This window comes from Benincasa hispida, chromosome 3 (assembly GCF_009727055.1).
Source record: "Benincasa hispida cultivar B227 chromosome 3, ASM972705v1, whole genome shotgun sequence".
In the NCBI taxonomy this organism is placed as follows: Eukaryota; Viridiplantae; Streptophyta; class Magnoliopsida; order Cucurbitales; family Cucurbitaceae; genus Benincasa; species Benincasa hispida.
The window spans coordinates 41,254,837-41,270,045 of NC_052351.1; the positions used below are offsets into that span (position 1 = coordinate 41,254,837).

At 36.0% G+C, this 15,209-nt stretch overlaps 1 pseudogene; it reads right to left on the bottom strand.

Annotated features, from left to right (window-relative positions):
- Positions 1–4,785: 4,785 nt before the first annotated feature.
- Positions 4,786–14,289, bottom strand: LOC120073571 (annotated as a pseudogene).
- Between the last annotated feature and the right edge of the window lie 920 nt (positions 14,290–15,209).

Below are 15,209 nucleotides of genomic sequence, written 5' to 3' on the forward strand. Positions count from 1 at the left end.
TAAGGCCAGCCATCCACGCATCTCTTGCGTTCAGCACAACTTAGGCCCTCACATGCGCTGCCCATAATTAAAACACTTGTTTCACTTGGCCACCTTTTGATCCTCTCCATTTCCACACAACCTCTAGAAACTTAGCACTAACGTATAAACAACACTTACCATTTTGTCTTGATCCAATACATATTTCTTTTAGTAATATTTCTTTAACATTTACTACTTAGAATTTCTTTCTTCTCTTAGTAACCCACTACCTTGGATTTAAAATTAGGGTCTTACACTTCGCATGAGTAGCTAAATTTCTGAATGGGTTGAGAAGTACATAGCTAGCATGACTTAAGATTTACATTTTATGCGATCATCTTGTCTTATGTATGCATCATTCACCCTTTAGAGATACTTGAGAGAGTAGTCTAAAGATAGAATCTAGACTTGAGAGAGTCAGATTAGAATCTAAGCTTGAGAGAGTCAGATTAGAACCACATAAGCAAGAAATAGAAACTTAGACATAAGTTTTATTGCTATTAACACATCGCATGCACCCTAGAAATAGGAATGATTATATGCGGTCACCTTGTTTTATGTGTGCATTATTCATCATAGCATAGACAAGAATAGAGGCTTAGACATAAGTCCTATCGACTTTTTTGTATACACATCGCATGCGTCCTAGAAATAGGAGTTATGGAATTCTGCATTGAGAGATGACGTGTTGTTATTTGTGTGTAGCATGATCGCATAACTTGTGCATAATCTTAGGAAATTCTAGCTAAACCCCTTTTCAAATCCTTCATCGCATACTCATTGTAACTCTATGCGTTCATCAACTCTACATTCAAACTCCGTCGTATAGAAAAAAACCTTAACAAAAGCATCATCCACTTCATTTGTTTTTACTACCGCAAAAGAATCAAAGTGAATGTCGCATATTTACTTAGTAGTCCCTGTGTTCGACCCTGGACTTACCAGGAAACCTAATAAGGCTTAAACTTGGGTCTTGTTAGGAAAACTTATATGATCACTGCAAACTCACACCATAACGCGTCACAATTTATCACGCATCAATACGACCCACTTTGTAGATGTTATAATTGTTGTAAAGACATGTGAGTGGGGTACTCTATACAAAGGGGTTTGTATAAGACCGGACCACAAAATGAATAGTCTCATTATATAGCATCATTAATCATAGAGACTGACATTTCGTTAGGATGACCAGTGACATAACCCGAATCCTTTGTGAGTTGTAAACTCCTGCCTATGAAGGCAGTCCTTTTGATTTGTATTTGTGAGAGTGGCCAAATCGCCGACTCAATAAGCCTACCATTTTGGGGATTCGTCTGTTTAAGGAGCTAGGAACACAACTACACAAGAGGGAATTCACTTCTTCCCTAATGTCGGTATAAGTAGATAAATCACAAAACTTCCTAAACCATTTGGTACTGTAAGAACTGGTGCAATTACAAGTTTTTGCTTGAGATTCTGAAAATTGTCCTCACAAGTTTTACTCAAACAAAAGAAGCTCTATTTCTGGTCAACTAAGTCAAATGAGTGGCTATGCGAGAGAAATCCTTTACAAACTAACGATAATAACCAGCTAACCACAGAAAACTTCGCACTTCACAAATGGTGGTGGGATGCAGCCAATTCATAACTGCCTCGATCTTTGCAAGATCTACCGAAACTTTCTTCTTCGACACTACATGCTCAAGAAATGACACATGTCATAGCCAGAATTCACACTTGGAGAATTTATACAACTTATTCTCCCTCAACGTTCCCAAGACCTTCCTGAGATCTTTCTCATGTTCCGCCTCTGTTTTGGAATATACCAAAATATCATCAATAAAGACTATCATAAAATGTCAAGAAATTCTTTGAACACCCTATTCATCAGATCCATGAATATAGTAGGAGCATTGGTCAAGCTAAATGGCATCACAATGAACTCGTAATGTCTATATCTAGAATGGAATGCAGCCTTAGGAATGTGACTATCTTTTATCTTCAACTGATGATACCCTGAAAGTAAAATCAATCTTGGAGAAAACTGTAGCCCCCATGTAATTGGTCGAACAGATCACCAATCCTGAGGAGAGAATACTTGTTCTGGATGGTTACCTCGTTCAACTTTTTGTAGTCTATGCATAGGCGTAATGAACCATCTTTTTTCCTCAAGGACAACACCGGCGCATCCCATGGTGACACACTCGGACATATGAAATCCTTGTCAAGCAACTCTTGCATCTAGGTCTCAAGATATTTCAATTCTACTAGAGCTATTCTATACAAAGCTTTAAAGCTAGGAGTAATGTCTGGTTTTAACTCAATAGTGAAGTCTATCTTCGTATATGGTGGCAATCCTGGGAGATCTACTGAAAAAACAAACATCTAGACAATCCCTCACCACTAGCTCGGATGAAAAAGTGACCTTAAAGCCTTCAGTATCAACCACACTGGCCAAGATACTCTAGGTACCTTGATTAAGAAACTTGTTAGCTTTCATAGCAGAAATTACCTTGGGCAATATCATGGTCCCGACCCCTCTAAACTTAAAGTTAGCTTCCACATGAGGGTTAAAAACCATCTCCTTGCGGGAGCAATCAGTACTGGCATGGTTGGCAGCCAACCAATCCATGCCTATTATCACATCAAAATCTCGCTTGTCCAACACTATTAAAGTCACATCTAATATATGGTTTGCTATTTTAGTTTGACATGCTTTTATCTCCTCATTTGCCAACATAATTTTTCTAGACGGAGTAGAAACTGATAAAACATAGTTCAAAAGCTCTAGTTCTAGCATAACATACTTAACAAACACTGATGATATAAATGAATGAGACAAGCCAGAATAAAATAATACCAAGGCGTAGTGTCCCAAGATTGGGAGCTTACCTGTCACCACCGTACTTGACTTATCAACCTCTGATCGAGTTGTAGTATAACTCGACCCTGCTGTTTCTATCTGTTCAAATTTCTGTGAGGCGTACTCGAAAACTGACCACCTACGATCTGAACACCAGGGCATTGATCAACTGTCACACCCCCTCCCAGACTACTCTTTTAGCCCAGGCAAGGACATGGCTGCAACAGTTATCAACCCTTGTATGACCTACTAACTCTTTTTAAATAATCTGATAACAACATGCAATCTCAAACATAGCAGTTGCCACTAAGGCCAAACAAACATTAACTATTAAACACAAACATTTACAAAGTTTACGACATAAGCCTCATAAGTCCCAACTCCCAAACTTAGTCCCTACATGAAACAACTACAACATGTGTACAAATATTTACAGTAACCACTTAGTTGAAGGGTTACTATAACTTCTGATTTTAAGTGGCAGAGCAGATGCAGAGCTATCTTCGAAGGATTTGACCGCTACCTGGGGAAAGGAAACATTTGAAAAAAAATGGAGTGAGCTACTAGCCCAGTAAGTGACTAAAGAAAGAAAACAGGTTCTCATGCATAAGTCTTAATAAAGAGATCATACTGAAACATAAGTCTTTATAGTAACCTTGTACTGAAATATAAACTTTACAGTAACCTTGTACTGAAATATAAACTTTATAGTAACATCGTACTGAAATATAAACTTTACAGTAACCTCGTACTGAAATGTAAACTTTACAGTAACCTTGTACTGAAATGTAAACTTTACAAGCATTAAACATGCAAAGCCGTTTTCATCATAAAACATTAAATTGATCCTTAGTTGAGAGTAACCCTACTATGGTTAAATTCCAACGTAAATTCCTTAGTCAAGAGAGAACCCTTTTGCTTAAACTCTAACTTCGAACTACCTACATGCACGTGGTTATAACTAGGTACCGTCATACCTTAGGTACTACTGCTCAGATACATTCTCAGTGTCCTTCAGTATCGAGCTGCTCGAATACCTTCTTAATATCCTTCAGTATCGAGCTTGAAGTAACATTAGTCATACTAAGACTTACTCTTTAAAGCATGCAAAGCTAAACGCATAGAAACATGTCTCTAAAAGTACTAACGCATACTTTGTGCATATGAGCACACATAAATAGTTTCACAACATACTTTTATACATGGCATGCGTTTGAAAACATAAACTCATAGTTTGCTTGGAAAACTACTTTGTAAACTAGCTAGCATGAGAATAATCTTTCTTAAAATCATGGGTTCTTTAAAAATATTGTAAATACTTAGTTATTTTTAAATACTTAGTCACTCACAACTTTAGGGCTACTCCTTAAAGGTTGATATACTTCTAGCAATGGTGTCAATCCTGTAGACACAACAACATATATTTAGCTACTAGCAATGGTCTCTTTTTTTAGACTAACTTTTTAGAATAAAGCTCATATTATACTTGACATATTGACTTTACCTTCCAATGCCAACTTCCCTAGGTGTTGAACACTCAAGATTTTTCTTTAGTTGTTAATTTGGCTTATGCGACAATCCTTCCTTCCACCACACCAACCGAGCGTCAATCGTCCAACCTGTATCTTTTCTGAAGTCACAGGCATATGCGTCAAAGGTAGGCAGAACATCCATAAAGTTCCAAATACAAACACTGTTATGGTAATAAAAAGACCGAAAAAAGAAAAGCCAATACAAAATAATGGTGAGATGGCAAGAAAAATAAAGAAATCTCACTTCTTTCCAAGGACATGGATTTACAATTGCTTGGAGTTAAAAATGGAGAAGAAAACATACTTCTCATAATTCTGATGATGATGACAGTTCTGGTGATAATCTACCTAAGTAGCTACATTTGCACTTTCCCAGCTGCCTATGTGCTATTCAAAATGAAATCGGACCTCAATATGCAGATATTTTCTCATAAGTTCAACGATAGATGTGGTAAACTGTGCTAAGGTTTGGCATTTCTCGTGGGTATAACTCTCTGATACAACCCCACAAATTATCAATTTCTTCAACTTAGGACATCTTTCAAGAAATTTTGCCACCCAAATAGAGAAGAGATCACTAATGTCGCTCCATCCAAGTTCTAGCATGGTCACATTCTCCATAGTAAACGATCTCTGCAGGTTATGATGAAAGGCCTCATGTCTTAGACAATAACGCAAAGATAAATAGCTTAACTTGGGGAAAATGGTGGAAAATGAGTCCAAATCCACAACATTTTCATTAGTGTCATCAAATGCTGCACCCCACAGCCGAAGCTTCTTCCACATTGATGCCTTTGCCAGTTAGCTCAAAGATATCTAGATAACATCCTTTTAAATATAAAATTTCAAAGGTATCAGCCTCTAGGGTGAACTTCTCTAAACTGAGATTTTCACCAAAGATATCCTTCAACGGAGAGCTGCTAAGTTCCAGAGATTTTGACATCACAATGTCTGGGTTAATTAGAGCTAACTTTTCGAGCTTCAGACAAGCTGCGAGAAGAAGGTTCACCCCTAATACAGTTATGAAGACATTAATTAGTGGTAGAGATTTCAAGCAAGGGAACTTATGATACGTTGGTTCAATGGCACCTATAGAATTATTAGCCAATGTTAACGTTTCTAGTTCTTGTCGACCACACTTGACCAATTATATTGATATTTGGAGTAGTGTCCACATTATAGTATAGTCAACAGATTATCTCTTGTATACATGAGTCAAGAAATCACTGAGGAAGCTGAGAATGCAGCTACATGATCCAGTCCCAGTGGTCTAAAGTATTGTCTGTTATAACTTCCAAGGACTTCGTTGATGGGTCATGAGGCACAGGCCAATCATTCGAGTTGAAGGTCAAAGAATCATTCGAGTTAAAGGTCAAGGAATGGAGGTGATTCTGCCAAGCCTCTCTAAATTTCTTACAAGCAACAATAACACAAACTCCTTAAGCTTGATATTTCTTACAATCACCAATTGATCCAAAAGTTTAAGATAGTGAGTAAAGACAAATATAATTATATCATCTAACACTCCCCTTACTTGTACGCTTGAAATATGGAGAAAACAACGTTACATGGGTTTGAAAAACACAGGACCTCCCTGGAGCACCTGCTCTGATACCATCTTAAATCACCAATTTACCCAAAAACTTAAGATGGTGGATGAAGGCAGATTTAATTATATCTTCTAACACTCCCCTCACTTGTGGGACTGAAATATGTAGAATGGAATTTAATTATACAATCTAACACGCTTCTTACTTGTACACTTGAAATATGGAGGAAACAGCGTTACAGGAGTTTGCTTAAGATGGTAGATGAAGGAAAATTTAATTATATCATCTAACACTCCCCTCACTTGTGGGCCTGAAATATGTAGAAAAACCAAACAAGTGGAAATTAATATAAATTGAGGAGGAAATAACATTGCAGGACTTGGACACAAGATATCAAGAACCTACTTTAATACTATCTTAAATCACCAATTGATCAAAAAGTTTAAGCTAGTGGTAAAAGTAAATTTAATTATATCATCTAACAATATTGCCTTATAGGTATGGAAAATCATGATTCTAAGAGCTTTTCTCATAGAAACTGACCCATGATCTATAAGAAAGTTAGAAAAAAAATCAAAATCTGAATTCGTCATAGGAAAATCCCCAGTAAAGCAAGTGGAATTATCGACACAACCGATCGAAAGAAGGGACACTGAGTACTGCAAAGAAGATTTAAACTGTATTAGTTGAAGAATTAAAGTACTGCGTCAAAGAAAACCAGAAAAAGAGGCAAGATATACCAACTGGAAGGAGAAACTCGTTTGAAACTCTTCAATGATTAACTCTAAACCCCTTTTTCGACACAATAATTTACAAGATAAGGTCAATGAAGAGCAAAAAAATCTGCCTAAATTACCTCAATGCTAGAATAAGTATGATTTTGAAGAGAATCTGAAGCCATTGTTGGACGAATCAAACTGATAACACGAAGTAGGAGAGGAATCTCCGAGAAAGATTATAAAAGCCACAGCCACAGGTAAGTGCGAAGCGTGGAAGTCGTTTGAATGGGGGTAGCGAAACTTGGAAGGAGACGAAAAGATAATTCGAATTAGTTTGATTCGCTATCCAAATTATGCAAATAAAGTTTTCAATCCAATTCTTAAAATTTGAGTTAAGTTGAGATGGGTTGTCGGGTTATAATTTATTTTTTTATTTTTAATGAAAAATATGTAAATTTATATACAACACATGACTAATAAATAAAATCTCATAAAATTATGATGTTAAATACCAAATATCTATGATATTTATTGTAACTTTAAACGACAACTATCATAACAATTTTAAAAGAAAAATATTAAAAATTCAAAAATTAATCAATACAAATAAATCAAGCTTTAAACAAAAGAGGAATATATATATAATTCGGGTTGGGTTGGGTCAACCAATTTTTTTTAGCCAACCCACAACCCAACCCAATCCAATAAAAATAGAAAAATTCAACCCAACTCAAGTCCAGGTTGTCGGGTTATTTGAACACCGAGATAATATTGGAGTTTTATATTTTTCTTCTTTTTCTTTTTTTAGGGAGTGTTTGGCTCACCAATATGGGTATTCAAAAAATTAGATGACCCAAAAAAACCGATTAATCAAATCCAGTTTGTGTTAGGTTATCAACTCATTTGGATTGGGTTGGGTTCAAATAAATTAAAAAAAAAAAAAAAAAATTGAGTTGGGTTAGTTCAAGGTTCACCTAAATTAACCCAAACCAACCGGAACTTATTATTTACTTTAAAGGTGTTTTTTTTACTTATGATACAATTATATATACATATATATTATTTTTATTTATTTAATTTCTTTATTTTTAAAATTTTTTTTTCTAACCATTCATAAAAATAGTTTTTCAACACTTTGGAAAGAAATTTTGCATTATATAAATTGAAATTGAGATGTTTGAAATAATTAAATTAAATTTCTAACGTATTTGTTAGAGTTAAAACAATGCAGTGGAAGTATCAAGGATCCATAAGCATTTTAATTCACTAATTTTGGCAAAAACTAAAGCATGTGTTCATAAAAATGGGTTTTCAGAACATACCTTTGAAGAACTCTTCAAAAAAATTGTCTGTTCAGCTGCTGTCTTCACTGGATATCAATGTGAACCACCTCAAAGCCTTCCCTACTATGCTCTTGGAGCTTTAGGCAAAGTTGTGGGACTCAAGAACAGTTTGTAGATGTGGAAAAACAAGGGAAGCTCACAGCAGCAAGTTGAAGAAGACAACTTCTTCTCACCGCGATTTTTTCTCTCAAAATTCTGTATCCATCTCCTCTCTAACAACTCCAATCTTCTTTATATATCAAGATGAACATACAAAGAGATGGAGCGCATGACTTGCAGCTCATGCTTGGAGAATCAAGGTAGAGAAGATTATGGTTTGTGTGTGAGCATAAAGATATCATAATAGAGAAAAAACCTTTTTCCACTTTGGTGCATGCAAAACAATTTTTTCATTTTCCTTTTTAAAACAAAAATGGCTTTTAAATCATTTTAATTTAAAAAATGATTTTCTTAAATTAATTTAATATCAAATATTAAATTATTTTTTGCACAATAATCATCTTTATATATTTAAATCATATTTAAATATTTATTCTCTTGTTCCGTTTAATTTGAATGTTTCAATTTAATTTCTCAAGCTACCCTAAAGCGTACCCATTTACGAACTAGTAGGGGACCTCGCGGACCTACAGATCATGGGCTCCAACGATCCGAGATTAATCGGCTAAACTCATTAGACCGATCTAACCCCATTCGTTAACTAATGGGTGATTCCACTAAAGCCCATAGTTGAACTCCCGTGATATATTATGTCCACTCGATATAACAATGATTAGTAAGTTAACCCTTCACAGGTTGCTCATAATAATGGCGGGGTCGAATATCTGTTTTACCCCCGAAATTACCTATTGTTCCTTAAGTTCCACTGATATTGATTTGTGATCCAATCAACAAATCGAATCCCTCTCAGGCCAATGAGAGGGTGAGGCCTATTGTTCAAGACCTAGAATCAGCATTTGAAGGGAACAACCTCTCTACTAACCCTAATCGGTTAGGAGTGAATTCCCTCTTGCACCCTATGTTCCCAACTATTCATCCAGTCTTATCTCAAAATGATAAGCTTATTGAGCAGAGGCAATTGGTCTACTCTCACCGTTTGCAGATCAAAGGATAATTCCGAACAAATAGGAGTTCATAGTTAGCTCAGGATTAAGGTTAAGTTACCTAGGTCATCGCTTTGAAATCATCAGTCTTAAACAGTAAACAGCGTTATAAAGTAAGAGTGACAAGTTTCATGGTCCGATCTTGCACAAAACTCATTTGCACAGGACACCCCCACTCCTCATGTCTCAACATGCATAAATTAGGATCACTTCCGTATGTAGCACTTTACAACACTTTGTAACAACTACATAGTAGGCCGCATCCAATAGTGTTACCAAAATAAGGTACCCAACCTTATTCATATACTATAGATCATTTTGACTATTTACTCGAACCTGGTCCACTTGTATGTCTCCATATAAAGTTCAAGTACTCATATAGTCAAGGGACTTAGGTTTATTGGATTTCTAAAAAACAATATATTCAACAACAACTTTATTGAATTCTCAAAATAAGTTATAATGTTTACAAACCACGAGTTTTAGGACATAAAACCCAACTTATTTTTAGAATAAAAATTTAAATAAAATGACCAGAGTAACCCGAACCAATCCAACCCAAATATTTCATGATTAGGTCGATATAGATTTATTTTTTAATAAGGGTTATTTTAGTTGAAAAAATTTACAACCCAAATAATTGGGTTGGGTCTGAAAAGTACTTTAACCCAATCCACGAACACTCCTAGTCACCAACATGAGTTGAGTTGGTATAATATACTAACTCAATGTTTGGCTCACTAATTTTAAATATTGGTAAAGTTGAGTTAGTATATTTTATCAACTCACCCTAACTCATCCTTCTTCTGATATCTTCAATGGCTCCACTTATCGGCCATTATCGGCGAGTATTGTTGTCATGCTACGAGAACCAACTCTGGGCTCCTACAACCACCTCCGATAACCGACTCCGACACCTGTCTCTTATACACATCTAGATGTGTATAAGAGACAGCTCCAGTCCAGCTTCATGAGGCCAACTTCAGGCTCCAACAACCACCTTCAACTACAATCTCCGGCGAAAATCATCTTCGATAATCAACTTCAATAACCACCGTCATGCGACCAACTTCGAACTCTGAAAACCACTTCCAACGATAAAAATTCAACAACCAACTCCAATACCACCTTCATGTGACCAACTTCAAGCTTCGACAACCATCTACGAGTACAAACTCCAACAAAATCATCTTCTATAATCAACTTCAATAACTACTTCTGACTATTACAAGACTGATGATTGTTAAAGTATGTTGTAGGGTTGTCGATTATATGTAGAAAGTTGTAAAATATATTTTTATTCAATTGAATTCACATACTCAAATGAGTATTAAAAATATTTGAAAAAAATATGTATTTAGTCAAAAAGTATGCAACATATAACAAAAAGAAAAAAACCATAAGATTGAAATTTTGTATGGAACATTTTTCTAGCAAGAATTAGTGAAAATTGGATATTTGTTTTCCCTCCAAATTTGAAGGAAGTGAAAGTGAAATTATTGAAGAAATATTGTGACATTCTTGGCTGCTAAGATGATGGGGAGATTTAATTTTTTTTAAAAAATCACAACAGAGTAAAAATACTGAGCAACAAGAAGAAGAAGAAGAAGAAAATGGCGGTGGTGATGAAATTCATGGAGTAAAAATTAGGAATCAAAAGTTTTAATTTCTCCTTGGTTTCTCATTTTATTTAATCATATTTCTATAATGAATGTATTAGGTTAATTATTGTTCATTACCCAAAAAAAAAATAAAGAACAAATTTAAAAATTAAAAGAAAAAAATTTGCAATCCATATTTTATTCAAAAAAAAGATGAGTAGAATCATTAAATAAAAAAGTTTTAAAACAAAAACAGTAGTAATCATAAAAAGCAGATTATTTAGAGTTATAAAAACTACATCAGATACTCCAGACATATGAACTCAATTCTGCACCCCAAACACAAACATAAGAACTCATGCTAAATAACTCTACACCCCAAACATAGACATATGAACTTCACAGAAATATGAATTCCAGACATCATATTTTAACTCAGCGTCCCAAACAACTCCTTAATTTTTTAATATATCGGGTGCATGCTCGACCTCCTTGAGTTGCCTGCTTGTTCAACCCAAGCAACTATCTACTTGTTCAAAGATTTCCATATTCAATTTATAATTTGTATAACTCATGATATAGACCTTATCTCAGGAAATTTCTTTTACAAACTTGTTCATAATTTTCTTAGAAAGCTTACTTCAAAATTTGGGCTCAGAACTCTTCTTCGTTTGATCAGGAGCTTTAGATCTTGACCACTGGCTCCGATTATCCTGAGAACTTAACCTCTCTGAGATTTCTTCATTCTCTGGCCTTCTTCCTTCGAGGTTTTTCTCCGGCAGCACCACACACAAAAACTAGACTTCTTCAACTTTCAAATGGCACTGGAATCTCTCAGATAGCACGAGGAAATTATCCAAACCGAGCCTCTTAAGTTGAGTTTCTTGCTTATCCTTCCAAGTAGCTGTCTGTTTGTTCAACAATTTCTAGGTTCAAATTCCAGAGTAAATAACTCGAATTCTAGACCTCATCTTAAGAAAGTTCCTTTTATCTTACCTTAAAATTTTAGCTAAAAAATCCCATAAATTAGACTCGCCTAGCTTTCGAATGCCTTTGAAATCACCTCAATAGAACGAGTAGATTTCCCGAAATGACAATTTAAATTCGGCCTACCTATTTATACTCGAGGCCATGAGCTGCTGTTATTTACTAAATTGCCACCTATGTCACACCCCCTCCCAGATTACCCTCTTAATCTGGAAAAAGATGTGACAGTAGTAGTTACTATCCCTGCTGCCAACACTTACCACCTTAGCCCTCTAACCTGAATACCAACCTATTAGACATTATTAATGTACACATACAGCACGTCGCCATAAGGTTCTACATAAGTTTATATAATCACATGCAAACAGTCATGACATGACATCTATAGGTAAAATATTTACAGTTGGGCCCAAACTTCACTAACAAAGCCCTAATCCCCCTCAAAACATGTGTACATAGATAGACCATCAACCTAAATTATTCTTAACAAGCCGGGCCTTTCAGTGGCAAGCAGCAATAGGATCAACCTTGAGAAATCTGATTGCTACCTGGAAAAGGAAAACATAAAAAAATCTGTGAGCTAGTAGCCCAGTGCGTGACTATAAAATCATATTACACCATGCATTACATCATTATAAACATGTAAATATATCGATGAGCATCTCAAGCACCTTCCTCTAAACATAAACATTGATAAACATTCTTAAACATCATTAAACATCATTATTTCTTAGTTGAGAACGAGCATACATCACTCTAGCTCTCAACATCTGTCACCGACCAAGAAACCCATACTTCGGCCTCCCTTTGCTGGTATTTGGCCTAGGAGACCCATACTTCGGCCTCTCATTCAAAACTACATACGTGCACGTGGAGTTTTCTAAGTACCGTCAACACCTTAGGTATTATTACCCAGATACCTTCTCCATGTCCTTCAGTACCGGGTTATTTTCTAGCATCAAATTAGGCTTAATTGCATACTATTTACACAAAGACTCATTCTATCATAGCCTTCCTCCAAAATGCATGCTTCATCATAGGAACTTAACTTTTGTAGTGAATTCACAACATATCTTGGCATGCGTTAAAACATGTACAAGCTGGAGAAGATACGCTATGTTATTCATTAAACATTTGTTGCTTGAGAAAGTATAAATTCATCATCAAAATCGCTGTAACTTACATGGTCTTTTATACATAACATTGAAAGCATTAAGTTCATTTTAGTCACTCACAACTCGTCAGGGCTCTTAACGGTTTATATGCCTCTCCTAGCTCCTCTTGGCCTGAAAGGACATCATTCTCGGTTAGATTCCTTAGAATTCTCATCAAAATACTTCAGACAGTTTACTTACTAATGAAACTTTCATCAACAAAAATCAGCATTACTAGTGAGATGTTCATCATGAGCAAGATCATCCTCACGAGCGAGATTTCCCACTTTCTAGCGAGATTTGCCACTTTCCAGCGAGATTTATCACTTTCCAGCGAGATTCTATTCTTGAGTGAGATTCAGCACAAAACCAGCGAGATTTTCATCCTTAGCGAGATCCACTTCTTCCTTATCTCGCTCTTGATCTCGCTCATTTCCTTATCTCGCTCTTGCTCTTGCTCATTTCCTTATCTCGCTCTTGCTCTTACTCATTTTCTTATCTCGCTCATTATGGTGAGCTACTTGTTTAATCTTCCCAAGCAGCTGCCTGTTTACGCACCAATTTTCTGTTTCAAATTCAAAAATTCATAACTCAAAATCCAGAACTCTTTTAAGAAATTTCCTCCTACAAACTTGTTTAGAATTGAGTTACTTTCTTACCTTAAAATCTCAGCCTTAAATTTCTTGTAATTTGGCTTGGAGCTTCCAATCTTCACTCTGAGCCCTGATTAATCCGAGAATCTGCCCCTTCTATAAATTCTTCACTTTTTATTCTTCTCCTTGTGAGATCTTTCTCCGGAAAAACAACCTCGAAATCTAGATTCTCTCAGCTTTCAAATAGCACTGATCTCACTTAATTTGCTCAAGTCATTTGCCAAAACCGAGCTTCTGAATTTCCTTTTTCTTTTATACTTCCTACCGCCTCCCATGTTCAATGGTCAAACCGCCACCTTATCCAGCACTTAGTGCTTCCGACCAATTCCAATTAATGAGTTTCTTCAATTAATTTGTTTTTCCTTCTCCTTTGTAACCCCTGTAAGTAACCATGGATCTCCACTTATCAAATAATTAATATAACATTCTTATGGCTAAACATGCTTATATAGGAAACGTAGAATTCAGGGTTTACAATCATCTCCCCCTTAAAAGAAATTTCATCCTCAAAATTTACCTGATATATCATTAGAAAAGTTGAGGATATCTCTTTCTCATTTTCTTCCTTGATTCCATGATTACGCCATAATACCTTCACCAAAGGAATCGTCTTATTTCTGAGTACCTGGTCTTTCTTGTCTAAAATCTCAACGGCCTTTTCCTCGTAAGATAAATCTTCTTTGAGCTGTACTAGTTGTACTGCTAGTATGTGCATAGGATCAGACACATACTTCCTTAACATTGACACATGAAATGCGTCGTGAATATGAGTTAACTCCATAGGTAACTACAACCTATATGCTGTTGGACCAACTTATTCCACAATTTCATATGGCCCAATGTATCGTGGACTTAATTTCCCTTTTCTCCCAAACTAGAGAATTCCTTTCCATGGGGACAATCGAAGAAATACTCGATCTCCAACTTCAAATTCTAGTTCTCTTCTTCGCTTATCAGCATAGCTCTTCTGTCTATCGCAAGCCGCTTTAAGATTATCCCTGATAAGCTTCACATTCTAAATTTTTTGTTGAACTAATTCTGGACCCAATAATTTCCGTTCTCTGACTTCGTTTCAACATATTGGGGTCCTACAAGGTTAGTCGTACAATACCTCATAGGGAGCCATTCTGATACTAGAATGGTAACTGTTGTTGTATGCAAATTCGATCAACAGTAATTGTGAATCCCAACTTCCTTTGAATTGTAACACGCAAGCTTTTAACATATCTTCCAGTGTCTGTATAGTTCTTTCCGACTGTCCATTTGTTTGTGGATGAAACGCCTTACTGAAATACAGTTTAGTGCCCATAGCCTTCTGTAGACTAGGCCAGAATTTTGAAGTAAACCTCGAGTCTTGGTCTGACACTATCGACACTGGGGCTCCATATTGACTGATTATCCTGTCCACATAAATCTTAGCTAGACGGTCTAGTGTAAAAGTAACTTTTATTAGTATAAACTTGGCCATCTTGGTTAGTCTATCGACTTCACCCAAATGCCATCGTATCCTGAAGGCGTTCTAGGCAATCCAAACAGAAAGTCCATTGTCACATGCTCCCACTTCCACTCAGGCATTGGGAGTGGGGTTAGTAGACCTGTTGGTCTTTTCCTCTCAGGTTTCACTTGTTGACAGACTAACATCGATCCACATATTCTATTATGTCTCTCTTCATCCCAGGCCACCAGTAAGATCTTTTTAAG